Raw genomic sequence first — 18,433 nt, forward strand, 5'->3', positions numbered from 1 at the left:
TCAAGTAGGACCAACAGGGTAGATCTCCGGGCCCTCTCTCCATAAGATAAGACCACATGGAATGACTTATATTAATAGAAATGGTTTAATATTTAAGATCGAGGTAGCTAATAACCGGCCAACAGCTTTATATCTAATACTCTCTGTGTGTTATTTGGGGTTGGTGAAGCTGTGGGCTGGTGGGTAAACCTGCTCATTAAAAAATGGTGGAGGCAAAAGGGCTACAAAGAAGTTACACTTAAAACTTAACAAAAGCTTAAGAAAGAGTTTTAGAAACAAAAGAACAGAGGCAAGCAAGGCTTCTTGGTGGCAGCCTTTTTTCTCAGTTGGACTCTGTTTATCTAGAGACAACCAGAGATTTGCGTGGCTCCTTTAAGGGAGGTTTTCAGCATAAGTGGCAAAAAAACAAAAAACAAAAAACAAAAACAAAAAAAAAAAAAAAACAGCAGAGCTTTTAAGAAGCACTACTAACAATTCAATGATGTGTATGAGCAGCTGGTTTAATAAAGTAATAGAGAGTAGCTGAGGCATTGGTGGCACATGACTTTAATTCTAGCACTCAGGAGGCAGAAGCAAGCAGATCTCTGTGATTTCATAGTAAACCTGGTGTACAGAGTATATTTCAGGGCAGCTCAATTTACACAGAGAAGCCCTGTCTCAAAAAGTGAAAAATAACAATAAAAGAAATAGAGTAATAAAAAGCCATGTGAACATGGAAAGCACAAAAGGAGTCTGGATACTATATGCTGGTTCTGTTATCTTTGTATTGTTTGATTGCTGAGGAAATAGCAATGACTGTTAAAATAAATACTGCTGGATTAATCTAATTTATATATTTTAAAAGTATTTTGACTTCAAAATTTAAGTTCAAGGACAGGTGACTGGGCAAAAGGATTTCTATTTTTGTTTACACAGAAAATTAAAAGCTGTGGATTCCTTCCAGACTAAAAATGTTTTGATCAAGCAAGACCCCCTGAAGCACTGTCCCAGGTGATCCAACATTCACTACAGCTGGGACAAGGCAGCCTTGCATACCACCACAGCCAGTATTTATACATCTTCTTAGGATCCCCATGGCAGCATCGCCTACCAGCAGGAAGCACTTTAGAAAGAACAATGTCAAATTTCCCAAATATTGTTTATAAATGTTTGTTTTCATTTAAATGGCATTGGCTATAAATGGTTAATTACCACAACCAACCTCTTTAAGGTAAAAAGGGGATTATGGTATAAATATAAATACTTTGTTTTGGAATGGGTTTTCATTTATTGATACAATTTAAGGTCAATATTATGATATGTATATTTTTCCTCTTGTTTATATATTGTGTTTATATAGCTCATGTGGAAATGTAATGTATAATTTAGTATAGATTATAGATAGTTACCTATGATAGTCAAAACTAGTTAGGTAAGTTAGGTCTCTACCATAAGATAAGACCATGTGGAAATACTTAGATTAGTAGAAATAGGTTAAATTTTAAGCAGAGCTATCCAATAAGAAATACTAGTAACAGGCTAACAGCATATGAGAAAATCTTTTAAAGAAATGGAAACAACAACAAACAAAAAATTGGAAGAAGTGAACAAATCTCTTAAAGAAAGTAAGGAATTCCAAGACAAAAGAATCAAACATTTAAAAGAAACAAATCAAACAGTTCAAGACTTGAAAACTGAAATACAGACAATAAAGAAAACACAAACTGAGGGAAATCTGGAAAAAGATAAACTGGGCAAACGATCAGGAACTACAAACACAAGCATAACCAACAGATTATAAGAGATTGAAGAGAGAATCTCAGGCACAGAAGATAAACTAGAGGAAATAGATTAATTCACCAAAGAAAATCTTAAATCCAACAAATACTTAACAGAAAACATCTAGGAAGTGTGGGACACTGGGAAAAAGCCAACCTTGAGAATAATAGGCATAGAAGAAGGCAAAGAATCCCAGCTCAAATGTGCAAAACACATATTCAACAAAATCGTTGAAGAAAACTTCCCCAATGTAAAGAAAAACATGCCTATAAAAGTAAAAGAAGCATACCAAACACTAAATATACTGGACAAAAGAAAAAAGACCCCTCACCAATAATAACCAAAACAACTAACATACAGAATATAGAAAAAAACATTAAAAGCAGGGAAGGAAAGAGGCCAGATAACATATAAAGGCAGACCTATCAAAATTACACCTGACTTTTCCATGGGAACACTCAAGGCCAGAAGGTCCTGGATAGATGTTCTACAAGCTCTAAGAGTCCATGGACACCAGCCCAGGTTACTATACCCAGCAAAACTCTGAGTCATTATAGACAGAGGAAACAAGATATTTAATGACAAAGCCAGATAGTAACAATATGTAACTACAAATCCAGCCTACAGAATATTCTGGAAGAAAACTCCAGACCAAGAAAGTTAACTATATAGGCAATAGGCAATAGATAATTCCACTTCACCAGAACCCAAAAGATAAAGCAGGGCATATATTCACAATATCACAACCAACAACAAATATAAAATAAACAAGCATTAACAATCAATGGTCCTTACTTTCCCTCAACATTAATGATCTTAACTCGCCTAAAAAAGACATAGGCTAACAGAATGGATACAAAGATAGAATCTATCCTTCTCTTGCATACAAGAAACACATCTAAGCTTCAAAGACAGACTCTACCTCAAAGTAAAGGGTTGGGAAAAGATCTTGCAATCAAATGGACCCAAGAAGCAAGAATGTGTAGCCTAACAAGTTAGACTTCAAACCAAAATTTAGCAAAAGTGATGAAGATGGTCATTTCATATTTATCACAGGAGAAATCCATCTATGCTCCAAATACAAAGGCACCTGTATTCATAAAAGAAACACTACTAAAACTCAAATCTTACTTAAAACCTCTTGCACTCATAGTGGGAGACTTCAACATCCCACTCTCACTGAAGGATGGGATTATCAGACAGAAACTTAACAAAGAAACAAACGAACTAACAGAAGTTATGTCTCAATTGGGTTGAAGAGATATTTATGGAACGTTTTATTAAAACACAAAAGAATATACCTTCTTCTCTGCTCCACATGGAACCTCCTCTAAAATCAACCACATATTCCTCAAAATAATAAACCTCAACAGATACAAAAAAATTAAAAAAATTGAATATTACCTTGTATCTTATCAGACCACCATGTTTTAAAGTTAGAATTCAACAACAACACAAGTAGCAGAGACCTTACAAAATCATGGAAACTGAACAATGTGCAATTGCACCATACCTGGGTCACAGAACAAATAAAAAAAAAAGAAATTAAATACTTCCTAGAATTCAAGGAAAATGAGGCCACAACCTACTCGAACATATGGGACACCTTGAATGCAATGCTACAAAGGAAGTTCATTGCAGTAAGTGTCCATATGAAGAAAATGGAGGATAGTCACATTAGAGAATTAACAGCACAACTGAAAGTGTTATAACAAAAAGAAGTAAACTCACCTCAGAGGAGTATATGCCAGGAAATAATCAATTTGAGGGCAGAAATCAATAAAGTAAAAATCAAGAAAACAATACAAAAAAAAAAAAATCAATGCAACAAGGAGTTGTTTTTTTTGAGACAATCTACAAGATAGACAAACCACCTTTATCCAAACAAACAAAAAAGCAGAGAGAAAACATGCAAACTGACAAAATCAGAAATGAAAATGGGACATAACAATGGACAACGAGGAAATTCAGAAAATTTTCAGGTCATATTTTGAAATCCTGTACTGCACAAAATTTGAAAATTCAAAGAAATGGAAAAATTTCTGGATAACTGTCACTTACCAAAATTAAATTAAGAACAGACAATCAACTTAAATAGACCTATAACCCCTAATGAAGCGCCTCCCAACCAAAAAAAAAAAAAAGAAAGAAAAAAAAAAAAAAAAAAAAAAGCCCAGGGCCAGATGGCTTCAGTGCAGAATTCTACCAGAAATTCAAAGCAGATATAATACCAATACTCCTCAAATTGTTCCACAAAATAGAAGCAGAAGGTTCATTACCAAAGCCTTTTTAGGAAGCTATAATTACCTTGGTACCCAAGCCACACAAAGACACAACTTAGAATGAGAACTACAGACCAATATCCATAATGAACATTGATGCCAAATTAAATAAAATACTGACAAATCGAATCCAAGAATCATCAGAGAAATCATCCACCATGATCAAGTAGGCTTCATCTTTGGGTTGCTGGGATGGTTCAGACTGGTTAAAAACATTTCAGACAGGGTTCAACCAGTTCAGACTGGTTCAAACTGGTTCAGAATGGATCAAACTGGTTCAGACCACTTCAAACCTGTTCAGACTAGTTTTAACCTGCTCAAACTGGTTAAGACTTTTTCAGACCGATTCAGTCTGACTTAAATGAATTCAAGCCAGTTCACACCAGCTCAATGTGTTTAAGACCTGATGAAACCAGTTCAGACTGGCTCAAACTCATTCAAGATGGTTCAATACGGTTCAGACCAGATCACACCTGTTAAGTTTGCTTCCACCCGGTTCAGACAGGTTCAAACTGGATGAAATCAATTTAAACAGGCTCAACTGGATCAAACAAGATTAAAATGGCTCAAACCGGCTCAAGCAGGTTCATACCGGATTAAACTGGATCAGATCTGTTCAGCTGGCTCTGGCCGGTTTAGAGTAGATGGAATCAGTTCAAACTAGATTAAACAGGTTCAGACCTGTTCAGAGGGGTGCAAACAAGATTAAGGGGATGAAAACGGTTCGAGCCTGATTATGCAGGTTCAGACCGGTTCAAACCAGATAAAACCAGTTCAAGCCCAATTAAACCGGTTCAAATCAGATTACACTGTCTCATACCAGCTCAAAACAGTGGTTCAGACCGGTTCAAACCAGTACAAACCCAATTAAATCATTTCAAACCAGTTTAAACCAGCTCAGACTGGATTAAACTGGTTCAGACCACTTCAGAGTGGTTCGAACAGGATTTAACCAGATAAAACCGATTCAGACCGGTCCCATCCGAATTAAAACTTTTTAGACAGGTCTGAATCAGATTAAACCGGATCAAACCGGTTCATACCTGATTAAACCGGTTCAGACATGTTCAAAACAGATGTAACTGCTTCAGATGTGATTAAACTGTAACAACCGGTCAAGACCAGATTAAACCGGTTCAAACAGGATGAAACCAGTTCTTACAGGTTCAGACTGATTCAAACCGCATTAAACCTGTTCAAAACCTGTTCAGACCAGTTCACTCCATTTAAAACTGGTTCAGGCCTGTTAAACCTGTTCAGACCGGCTCAATCCTGTTAAAGCCAGTCCAGACAGGTTCAGATCGAATCTATCTAGTTAAAGGTGGTTCAGACAGGTTCAAAACAGTTCAGATCGTTTCAATCCATTTCAGACAGGTTTGAACCTCTGAAAGCCTGTTCAGATGGGTTCCAACCAGTTAAGTCTGGCAAAAACTGGTTCACGCACTCGGGAGGCAGAGGAAAGCAGATCTCTGTGATTTCAAAGTGAACCTGTTATACAGGCTTAATTACATGATTGTCAAAATTACAAAAAGAAACTCTGTCTGTATAAATGAAAAAAAAATAGAAGTAAAATAAATAGAGTGATAAAAAAGCCATGTAAAAATGGATAAATACAGAGTCTGGATATTGTATGCTATTGTGTAGTCTTTGAATTGCTAAGAAAGGAACAACGATTAAAATGTACTTGATTATCCATGCTGTGGAATTAATCTAATTTATATATTTTAAAAATGTTTTGACTTCCAAATTTAAATCTAAGGACAGGTTACTGGGGAAAGAATTTCTATTTTTGTTTCCACAGAAAATTAAAAGCTGTGGATTCCTTCCAGACTAACAAGGTTTGATCAAGCAAGACCCCATAAAACAGTGTCCCAGGTGATCCAACATTCAAAACAGCTGGAATAAAGCAGCCCTACAGACCACTAAACCAAGGATTTCTGCCTCTTATTAGGATTTCCCAAGACACTACCCTTTACCAGCAGGAAGCAGTCTGTGATGAACAATGCACAAATTCCCAAATATTGCTTATAAATGTTTGTTCTCCTTTACATGGGGTTGGTTATTAATGGTTAATGATCACAATCAATTTTTTTTAAAAAGCAAAAAGGGGATTATGTTATAGAAATCAATTCTTTGTTTTGGAATGGATTTTCAGTTATTAATACAAGTTTAAGGTCAATTTTGTGATAAGTATATTTCTCCCCTTGTTTAGGTATTATGCTTATATATAGCTCATTTAAAAATGTAATGTACAATTTAGTATAGATTATAGATAGTTGCCTATAATAATCAAAAATTATAGTTAAGTTAGTTAGGTTTTATACATATACAGCGATATATTTCAAATGGTCATCAGAAAGGAAGATTGACATTGAAGAAACTTGTTATGGAATTTACTTCCAATATGGCAAAAGTAGCCATTTTGGCAAGATACTGCTCTTGTCTGGACAGTTTGACTTTATGCTGTATAAACTGGACATGCAAGACCCACAGAAATGTGACTGCTGAAACAAGATGGATATTGCTGTAGGATTCCTTCTTCATGGAATAGTCTGCCAGACATTCTTCAGGTCAGGACACAGAGAAAAGTGACTGACAAACTGCCAATACATGTGGACAGTTTAAAGTTTCCTGCTTTGCTGAGGAGTCTGTCAGACACATTATGGCCTATAGGCTAAAGATGGGACATTACAGAAGAACTTTCAGTTTCTTACCAGGCATCAGTTTGTCTGTCATTTCTACAGTTTTTATACTATCCTTCTGTGGTCTTTGAGGGAGTTGAAGACAGATAGTTATGTCTACAGTTTTCCTTAGTTAGGATTAAAGATAAGTTACATATAAGACTTTAAACTCACAAAGAGAGGCTAGATAATGGAGTATTTTCTTTAAATCTTGCTAAATGTTAATAGACTCAATATTGTTAACCATAGTTTTTTATTTGATAACTGTTTTGTTATATATTTTACTATGCTAAATTTTAAACCCTTCTTTTTACTTTAGACAGAAAAGAGGGGATGATGGAAGATGCCATTCTGTAAAGATATTTCTCTTATTGATTAATGAATAAAGCCCTGTTGGCCAATAGGAAAGCAAGATATGAGGGACTAGGTGACAAGGAAGATTCTAAGAGATGTAGATATTCAAGACTTGAGAGAATTAGTCTAGAATCTTTCTCCTTCTCCAATAAGATAAAATCACCTGGAAACACTTAGATTAATATAAATGGGTTAATATTTAAGACAGAGCTAGCCATTAAGAAAAACTAATAATAGGCCAACCACTTTATATCTAAAAAAAAAAAAAAAAAAATCTGACCATGAATCCTGGCCTTAGCTGATACATCTATAACACAACTTCTGCAATGTAGAGTTCAGGGAAGATCCTGATGAGTGAGCAGAAAGTTTGTAAGAATTAGAGTACCAGGAAATCTGTTAAGATTTCCTATGTTAAGATTTCCTATGCTAGGTAAGGAACATCCATCAAATCCTCTGTATCTTGGCAACACAAACAAGACATGAACAATTCTGACAACTGTAGGAATCTTAATTAGATAAAGGAAATCTCATACATTGATGACAATCTACAGCCAATGAAAAACAGACAAGAGAAATAGAATTAGTCCTTCCCAGGACTGAGCATCTCATGTGTTATTCAATACTAACTGGCAAACACTAGTGTGGTAGTTTGAAAGAAAATAGACCCCCAAGAGAGTGGCAATGTTAGGAGGTGTGGCTTTATTGGAGTAGGTATGCCCTTGTTGAAGGAAATGTGTCACTCTGGAGGCAGGCTTTTAAATCTTATATATGCTCAAGCTTCACTCAAAGACCACTTTTTGTAGCCTGCAAGATGTATGGCTCTCAGCTATTTCTGCAGCACCATGTCTATATGCACATTGCCATGCCCCAACATGAACCTCTGAATTATGAGAAAGCCAACAAAATTATGTGTTTTCTTCGTCAGTGATTTTGTGGTCATGGTTTTTCTTCACAGAAATAGAAACCCTAACCAAGACAATGCATACATGCAGGCAACCCGAATAGACTCAGCAGATTGCAGATACACACACACACACACACACACACACACACACACACACACACACACTACCACCACCACCATCAACAACAACAAGAAACAACAACAATTTAAAGAGAAAGAGGTCATAAATTTTGGTATGTAGTGGTAGACATGAGACTTGTAGGAATGTTAAGGAGGATAAGACAAATTACATCATAGTTTAAATTTAAAATAGACATTGGTCTCACATCTTTTTCAAAATAACCTCTCAATATTTCTCAAAACAAACATAGACATAAGTGGAAAATGTAAACCTTTATCCAAACTAACATGCAAATATGCAATATCAGAAATGAAAAGAAATGAAATAAAAATCGACACTGAGGAAATCCAAAGACTCTTCATGTCATACTTTGAAAACCTGTACTCCACAACATTCAAAACTCCAAAGGAAATAGACTAATTTTTGGATAGGTATCACTTACCAAAATTAAATGAAAAACAGATAAGTAATTTACATAGATCTATAACCCCTAATGAAATAGAAGCAGTCATCAAAAGCCTACAACCAAAAACATGCAAGCACCAGATGGCTTCAGTGCAGAATTCTATCAGAAATTCAAAGAACAGTTAAAACCAATACTTGTCAAATTGTACCACACAAAAGAAGCAGAAGATTCATTGTCAAACTGTTTTTATGAGGCTAAAATTACCTTGGTACTCAAGCCTCATAAAGACATAACTAAGAAAGAGAACTACAGACCAATATCCCTCATGAACATTGATGCAATAATATACTGGCAGATCAAATCCAAGGGCACATCAGGTTAATCATCCACTTTGACCACATAGGCTTCATCCCAGGGATGCAGGGATGGTTCAAAATACAAAAATCTATCAGTGTCATCCACTACATAAACAAATCAAAAAAGCAAAATTATATGATCATCTCACACAATACTGAAAATGCCTTTGAAAAAAATCTATCACCCCTTCATGATAAAGGTCTTGGAGAGATCAGGGATAACAGGAGCATACCTAAACATGATAAAAACAATATATTGCAAACCAACAGCCAACATCAAACTAAATGGAGAGAAACTTAAAGCAATTCCTCTAAAATGAGGAACAAGACAAGGCTGTCCACTCTCTCCATATCTCTTCAATACTGTACTTGAATTACTAGCTAGAGCAATAAGACAACAACAGGAGATCAAGGGAATACAAATTGGGGAAAAAAGTCAAACTGTCACTATTTGCAAATGATATGATAGTTTACATAAGTGACCCAAAAAACTCTACAAGTGTACTCCTACAGCTGTTAAACATCTTCATCAAAGTGGCATGATACAAGATTAACTAAAAAAAGATCAGTAGCCCTACAATATACAGATAATAAAAGGGGCTCAGAAAGAAATCAGAGAAACATTACCCTTTACAATAGCTAAAACAACATAAAACATCTTGGGGTAATGCTAACAAACAAGTGAATGGCATATATAGCAGAACTCTGTGTCTTTAAAGAAAGAAATTAAAGAAGGTACCAAAAAATGGAAAGATCTCCCATGTTATTAGATAGGCAGGATCAACAGAGTAAAAATGGAAATCTTGCCAAAAGCAATGTACAGATTCAATGCAATCCCAATCAAAATCCCAGCACAATTCTTCACTGAATTGAAATGATAATACTCAACTTTATATGGAAAAAACAATAAACCCAGGATAGCCAAATCAACCTTGTACAAGAAAGCAACTTCTGGAGGTATCATATTACCTGACTTCAAGCTCTATTATAGAGCTATAGTTCTGAAAACACCTTGGTATTGTCAGAAAAATAGACAGGTAGCGAAAGGAATAGAATTGAATATCCTGATATTAACCCACACACCTATGAACATCAGATTTTTGACAAAACTTAAAATTATACAATGAAAAGAGGGAAGCATCTTCAACAAATTGTGCTGAAATAACTGGATGCAGGTATGTAGAAGACTGCAGATAGAACCTTGAAGAGAAAATTGACTCTAGATAAATGTCCAGAGACTTACAAGGATGACCCAACAAAGAATTTGAGCAATAGTGAAGAGGCTACCTTAAATGTCCTTCCCTGATAATGAGATTGATAACTACCTTATAGGCCATTCTAGAGTCCTCATCTAGTAGCTGATGGAAATAGAAGCACACACCTACAGCTAAATACTGAGATTAACTCCTGGAATCCAATTGCAGAGAAGAAGATGCGATGAGCAAATGGGTCAAGACCAGGCTACAGAACCCAGAGAGACATCTAAACGCAACAAGATGGAGCTCATGGACCCCAGACTAATAGCTGGGAAACCAGCATTGGACTGACCCAGACTGCCTGAACGTGGGTTTCAGTTAGAAGGCCTGGGCAGTCTATGGGACCTCTGAGAGTGGAACCAGGGTGTATCTCTGGTGCACAAAAGGACTTCAGGAACATATTTTTCATGGAAGGACACTCCAATAGGCTAGAGACCAGAGGGAGGGCTTAGGCCATATCCCAAATTACTTGACAGATTTTGTTAATCCCTGCTGGAAGACCTCACACTCCCTGGGGAGTAGATGGGGAATTAAGGGGGAGGGTAGAAGAAAAATTAGAGGATGAGAGGGAGAGGGAACTTGGATTGATATATAAAATAATAATAATAATAATAATAATGATGATGATGATCAGTTTTTGAAAAAAATGAGAAGAGAATACAAAAAATAGTACAGCCCAGGGTTTGAGTCCCAAGCATATCCCTGCCTAATAATTGTTTCCTGAACATATTCCTTTTGAGTCTGTACGTAAATGTTCTCATTTAATAAAACAATGTAGACAGAATTGAAAACAAGGGTTTTTTTCCTGCTATATGACTAAGAAATAAGACTAATAATAACAATAACATTGAGAAATAAATGTATTAGAATAAACCTATCATTACATGCGTCCACTTTAAAAAATAAACTGCTAGAAAATTACAAAGGAAAAAATATATGCAACAGTGAACATATTAATTTCAGGCTTATTTTATAAAATACACAAACATTATTCTAAAAGGAAGAATTTCTTTGACAAAATATTGGAAATTGTGAAATTTAGAGAAAAATGTTCAGAAGATCTGGTCAACACTGAATTTGGTGATGATACTTTGGATAAGATTTTAGACCCCTCCCCAAAAAACCACTCTAGGTTATTACTATTGTCTACCTTCCAAAATTTGACAGCAAGACTTTATTCCTGAAGACACCAAATATTTAAGTCACAAATCTAGGTGATATCAAAGTAATACTAACCTGGAAGCTACCCCTAATGTATAGATTTTATGGTACTGGAAGTTGTTATGCATGCCATTAGAATTTCATAGACTCATCAGTCATGGGCAGCTTTGAATACTGTGAGGGGATAGTCATTTTTTTCTATGGGTCTTGTCCCTGGTTAAATCAGCCAATTTATTGGGGAAGGGTTCACAATTATGAATATACAGACAGCACAAATTGGACTTGATGTGGAAAAAGCAATGTGTGTTAATGTTGAGGGGGTAGGAAATTAGAAATCCATCTGGGAAGAATTGGTAGAGAAGGTAAATATGTTGAAAACACTTTTTAAGGTACTTTCCAAGAACTAATAAAAAATAAAACTATACAACTCAGAAAAAGTGCCAATTAACTAAAATTTGAGATATATAAAACTTAGAAAATTTGTCATTTTCCTGATAAGTAGGAACAAATATTTTTAAGCTATACTTCTAAGAAGACTCTGGCATCCAGGACAAAGTTACCAATCTCATAAAAATAGAAGAAATCAGTGTGTTTTGAATGACAGTGCCTTCACATGAGTTCATGTAGAACTCAGGAAGATACTGAAAGCATCCCTAGGGTTTGGATGATTTTGTTCATTAGAGCTGTGATAAATAAATGACTATTGTGTACAATTCACTTACTCTGTGATATTTTTGTCAAGTAAGCAAAGTACACACAGCACACTACACACACATAAGTAGTTTTTAAGTTGGAAGTTTCTTTTGGAAGACAGCCTTCTACTTATCATGTTTTACATCAATGTCATGTGACTTCAAGATATAACATGAACAAAACTGAAAAAGCTTAAATTGTCAGGAACATTATAAAAATAGTTGTGAAAGAAAAATTAAAAGAAATTGTGGTAATCTGTCCAAAAAGCAAATAAATAATAATGCAAGTGCAATAGATGTACACAACATGTATATCTACTTTATTTTCTCTACCATATTACATTTTTACTGCCTCTTAAAGATTCATATCTGTAGTGAGATGTTCACTTTGTCCACCCCTGTGGCACAGACCATGGCCATTGGGGGTGGAGACAGGGGTGGATGTTAACTGGGGGAACTAAGTCTGAGGAGGGGGCTCTGAGAGGTCTCTTGCTTGCAGCACAGGGACAGGAGTACATCCGGAGGTATCCTTGGGACCAGGAACCTGCTAGTATACATCTGTCTGTGTTGTAAGTTATTTCTCTCTGAATAAACATCTATTTGACTTATTTGTTTCTCCTGATCCTTATTAAACATCAATATCTGGTGTCAGAAGTGGAAAACCAGATATTGACATTTAGTCTAGTATGGGAATGCTTATGACAAACTCAAAATGGTATACATTTGAATTTTTCTTCTATCTCTCAAATGTTACTTATTAAAAAGTTCAGTTTCCAATGTTACTCTTTGCTACTTAAAATGCCAATGTAGACAATACTACTAGAGGCATATGAGATCAGGGGTATGATATGTTATCAAAATTAACACTCTATGTATGTTAAGGAGAGTATTGGGAAAGCAATTCATGTAAGAGCTTCAGCTCTTATCAGTTCAGAGGTAAATTTAAGGATTGAGTAGTCACTTGGCCTTGAAGACTTTGAAGAATTTGATGGACTTGAATTATTCAGATCCCATTTAGTAGCATATGCAGAAATTTCTTCTTGAAGAACTGAAGACAGACTTCATTCATCAGATTCTATCTAGAATATTATCATCATGGTCTTGAAATTATAAAGATGAAGTATTAGAAGATAAGCTGTGTTCATGTCTCAGACCTGACAGGCCATGACAAAGTAAGACTTGGAGTTCTGTGTTGGGCTTGTTTTGTTTCACATGTTAAAAATTTGAGCTGTGTTTCTTCTTAGTCTACCAGGCTGCCAGAAACCATGTGCACTGGCCAACCTTGTCAAAGACAATCTTATTATAAGCTAAAGATGAAGAATAAACATACCTGGGTCACAACCTGCATGTCAACATGGGTCTTTAACATTTCACCTCTCCTACTTGCATTGTCATTGTTCTTAGGGGACAGACATGTTTTCATCAGGGTATTAGAGAACCTGATTGTCCTTTGCAAGTAGGATCAAGTGAAGCCAAGAATCTTGAGCTATAAGACAAGCAGAGTGGTGGGAGAAGAAAAATATTTGAAATTATGTCATTCTTTCAGGTCTGTAAAGTCTCTGTTTTTCAATACCTGGCTAAGACATCTGGAGCCCATTTTAACAATTTTCAAAACTGGCTTCTAGCCTTAGATAAGAGAGTTGTATGCAGGAATTTGGAAATACTGAAACAGCCATGATCTATAACTAAGGTAGGTCTAAGTATCTAAATATTTATTTATGTATTTGTTTGTATATTTCAAAGTCTCCTGATATTTACATACTTATATAGATATGTGAATATCAGGAGACTTTGAGAGATGCCTTTGTACCAATGTATTTATTGCTTTCTAGCAGACATTTTGTTTTTCAAGACAGGTTTTTTTTTTTTTTTTTTTTTTTTTCTGAGTAGTTCTGGTTGTGCTGAAAATTACTCTGCTGATCAGACTGGGCATGAACTCAGGGATCTGTCTGCCTCTGCCTCCCAAGTTCTGGCATTAAAGGTGAACACTGCCACCTTCAGGCTATACCAGAAACCTTACCAGCTGATTATACTTCCTTCACTAAAAGAGATAAAAAAATGCCAAAGCATAGTCAGCCTTCTGATGGAGAAGATCATTTCTGTCCTATAAAGGGAGAGTCAATTCTAGAAATGTCTTATTTCCCAGTATTTATCTGGGTAATAGCTAACTAGAATGGCAGAAACTGGGATGGCTAGAAACTGATTTAGATGTTTAAGAAAATATTCAGCAGTGGCTAACTAGCAACCAGAATCACAGTTCTGAAAGATCTGTGGCACATCAAAATGCTCTGAAGGGAAACACAATCATATAAATCATCTGCAGCAACAAGAGTGTAATACAGTCAGGAATTTGTTTAGAGATTGCACCTAGTAACCCTCATAAATGCCAATGGCCTGCTAATTCCACTGTGAGGCATGGGTAAATTTGAGTGGGATAAGATAGAGGCAGCCTCAGACCACTGATGGCCATTCTCATCTTCTTTGGCAAATCTGAATTCAGATGAAATTGTCATTTCTGATACCAAAACAATCTTTCTTTGACATCACAGCAAATTATTTCACACCAAGTGTTGAGGATGGAAAAGGTGGCCCTCTCCAAATCTACCACCCAGATTAAAAGACTACATCCTATTCCTTGTAAGATAATTTAGGAACAATTTTTCCAGAAATGCCTCACAAAGAATCCAGCAACAGTTGGTAGAAATAATTACCAATCTTTATAAATTAGATTTATTAATTTATTTACCTTTTTATTTTTTCACTTTCTAATCTATATCTCCTCCTCATAATTTTGTTATAGAGAGGTTGCTTAGATTATTTTCTAAATGTATTATCTATATTCTAATTTTATTTCAAATAATATTTCAAAATATGTATTATAAATTTAAACTTACAAACTTACCCAAATGAATAGGTAAACAGAACTGTCACATCATTTTAAAGATCTTGAATATTGTGTATGTCAGAAGCTGGGCTTCCAGCAGCCAAATGAGTTAAAGCAATATATGAGTGTTCCTCTGATCCTAGCAATGGGAAACAAATAGAATCCCTCCAATCTATTACATGTGTAGTCATAATGCAATTGTATCAGCAAATCAAGCAAAAAATTTAAATTCCAGAAGAAGAAAATGATTCATGCTATGAAAATGATCCTGAACAGCAGTTGCATTAGAAGAACTGAGATAACAGAAGAAACGTAATAGCCTGCACAGTGGGAAGGACAGCACACTCCCAAGTAAGCTCTGGGAGAATTTTAAGCAAAAGATTTAAAACTACAAAAATGGAATAATAAGGATTGGCTCACTTCATTTAAATAAGAACAAAATTTGTTTATGCAACTTTAAAATACTTCATTGTCCTCATATAAGCAAATAAACAGAACATACATATGAAGTTTTATGAACTATATACTTCATGAACACACAGGTCTCACAATTTTATTCTACTTCCTGACCATTTGTATAATTGAGATTATAGTAAATCTTCATTTATCAAACTTGGGAGCTTTTCAATTTATTATTGATTATCAAATCAAATGTTGAAAGTATATTATATTGGAATATAGAAAAAAATGGAAAGATTACATTAATAAACCAAACAGTAATATTGTGTTATATTTTCAAGTTTCATTCACAATTTACTTTTCCGATTTCAGAATTTATATTTCTAATTCTCTTTGAAACCATAAAAACAAAAATAATGTGCTAAATCCAGATTTTGATAGCCATATTTTTTTAAAATATTATTTACTTTTAGTGCTAAGTATTTTATTTTAACAGAAGTTGTATGAATCACTGCTTTAAGGTGAAAATATCATATTTTATAATTTATGACAACATTTAAATTTAAATTATTTTGACCACTTTATTATTTTCTTCCCTTTGTCAACTTCTACAATTGTATAGAGATGTATAGAGAAGTTTCTGTATTGAGTGGTGAAAGTTGGACTTCTATTGATATAGGCAAGAGGAAAGATTACAAGGGTAATAGGAACAGTGAGTTTGCTGTATGATTGTATCTACTAGACACATCAGGGATTGACACTATTGAATCCTCAAAATACTATTTGCCTAAACTAGGAAAACACAAGTAGACTTGTTAACCTGAAAAGGGGCATATTACCAGATCCTAACCATAGATAAGGAACTACAGGCTACTAAGGAATGCTGAGATAGGGAAAATTCATATACACTCAGAAAAGTATGACAACTTCTTTTCCAGTGTATCTTTGTCATTCCTGAAATCATATACACAAAAGTAACATAGCATGGAGTAAGCAAAAAAAAAAAAAAAAAAAAAAAAAAAATATATATATATATATATATATATATATATATATATATATATATATAAAGAAAAAGAGGCAAGAAACCTTTGGATTCAGAGAGAGCAAGTTGAGTTACATCGGACAGTTAGAGGAAGAAAAATAAAGTTAAAATATATGACTATGTTTTAATTTATGTTTAATATAAAATAATGTCAAACATGAAGAAAACTTGATAATTTCTATTTTTTCTAACCTATTCTGCAGTTTACATACTTCTTGAAGATTAGAAATAAATTATAGTAATACCTAATATACCTAAAATTATAAGTAATCTTATCATTTAAGGTAACTCACATTAGATGTAAAATATGATTCTATTCAGTGAAACCTAGTCTTTTTCACTAAATAAAAAATAGTCAAATAAAGAAATTAAGTTTTTTGTTATTTAAATAAGAAGTCTTAAAAGTGTAAGCTTGATTTTACTGTGAGCACATGCCTAATGTTAAATTTATAGCAAATAAATATCTCTATCAACATGTAGTATTAGTCTAACAATTGTATTTTCAATCTGAACAAGACTAAAAATCCTCAGATAAGAATCATTGCACTAAGTGCCCATATGAAGAAAACAATGGATAGTCACATAAGAGAATTAACAGTGCAACTGAAAACCTTAGAACAGAGAGAAGTGAACTCACCCTGTAGGAGTAGACACCAGGAAATAATCAACTTGAGGGCTGAAATCAACAAAATAGAAACTAGGAAAACAATACAAAAAATCAATGCAACAAAGAGTTGGTTTTTTGAGAAAATCAACAAGATAGACAAACCTTTATCCAAATTAACGAAAAAGCAGAGAGAGAACATACAAATTAACAAAATCAGAAACAAAATGGGGAACATAACAACGGACACAGAGGAAATCCAGACAATTTTCAGGTCATACTTGAAAAATCTGTATTCCAAAAAAATTGAAAAGTCAAAGGAAATGGACAAATTTCTGGATAACTATCACTTACCAAAATTAAATCAAGAACAGACAAACAACTTAAATAGACCTATAACCCACAATGACATAGAAGCAGTCATCGAAATCCTTCCAACCAAAAAAAGTCCAGGGCCAGATGGATTTAGTGCAGAATTCTCCCAGACATTTAAGGAAGAACTAATACCACTACTCCTCAAACTGTTCCACAAAATAGAAACAGAAGGTTCATGGCCAAACTCTTTATGAGGCCACAATAACCTTGATACCAAGCCTCACAAAGACACAACTAAGAAAGAAAACTACAGACCAATATCCCTGATGAACATCGATGCAAAAATACTCAATAAAATACTGGCAAACCGAATTCAAGAATACATCAGAGAAATCATCCAACATGACCAATTAGGCTTCATCCCTGGAATGCAGGGATGGTAAAACACATGAAAAATCTATCAACGTGATCCACCCTATAAACAAACTGAAAAAGAAAAGCCATATGATTATCTCCCTAGATGCTGAAAATCCTTCGAAAAAATTCAACACCCTTTCATGATAAAGGTCTTGGAGAGGTCAGGGATAACAGGAACAAACCTAAATATAATAAGAGCTATATAGAGCAAACCAACTGCCAACATCAAACTGAATGAAGAGAGACTTAAGCCAATTCCTCTAAAATCAGGAACAAGACAAGGCTGCCCTCTCTCTCCATATATCTTCAATATCATACTAGAACTTTTAGCTAATGCTATAAGACAACAAAAGGAGATCAAGGGGATCCAAATTGGAAAGGAAGAAATCAAACTGTCTCTATTTGCAGATGATATGATAGTTTACATAAGCGACCCAATAAACTCTACCAAGGAACTCTTACAGCTGATAAACACCTTCAGCAAAATAGCAGGATACAAGATAAACTCAAAAAAAAAAAAAAATCAGTAGCCCTACTTTTCTCAGATGACAAAGAGACAGAAAAAGATATCAGGGAAACATCTCCCTTTACAATAGCCATAAGCAATATGAAGTATTTTGGTGTAATGCTTACAAAACAAGTAAAAGACCTATATAATAAAAACTTTGTGGCTCTAAAGAAAGAAATCAAAGAAGATACCAGAAAATGGAAAGATCTCTCATGCTCTTGGATAGGTAGGATAAACATAGTAAAAATGGCAATCTTGCAAATGCAATCTACAGATTCAATGCAATTCCC

Source organism: Phodopus roborovskii, unplaced genomic scaffold (assembly GCF_943737965.1).
Source record: "Phodopus roborovskii unplaced genomic scaffold, PHOROB, whole genome shotgun sequence".
NCBI lineage: Eukaryota > Metazoa > Chordata > Mammalia > Rodentia > Cricetidae > Phodopus > Phodopus roborovskii.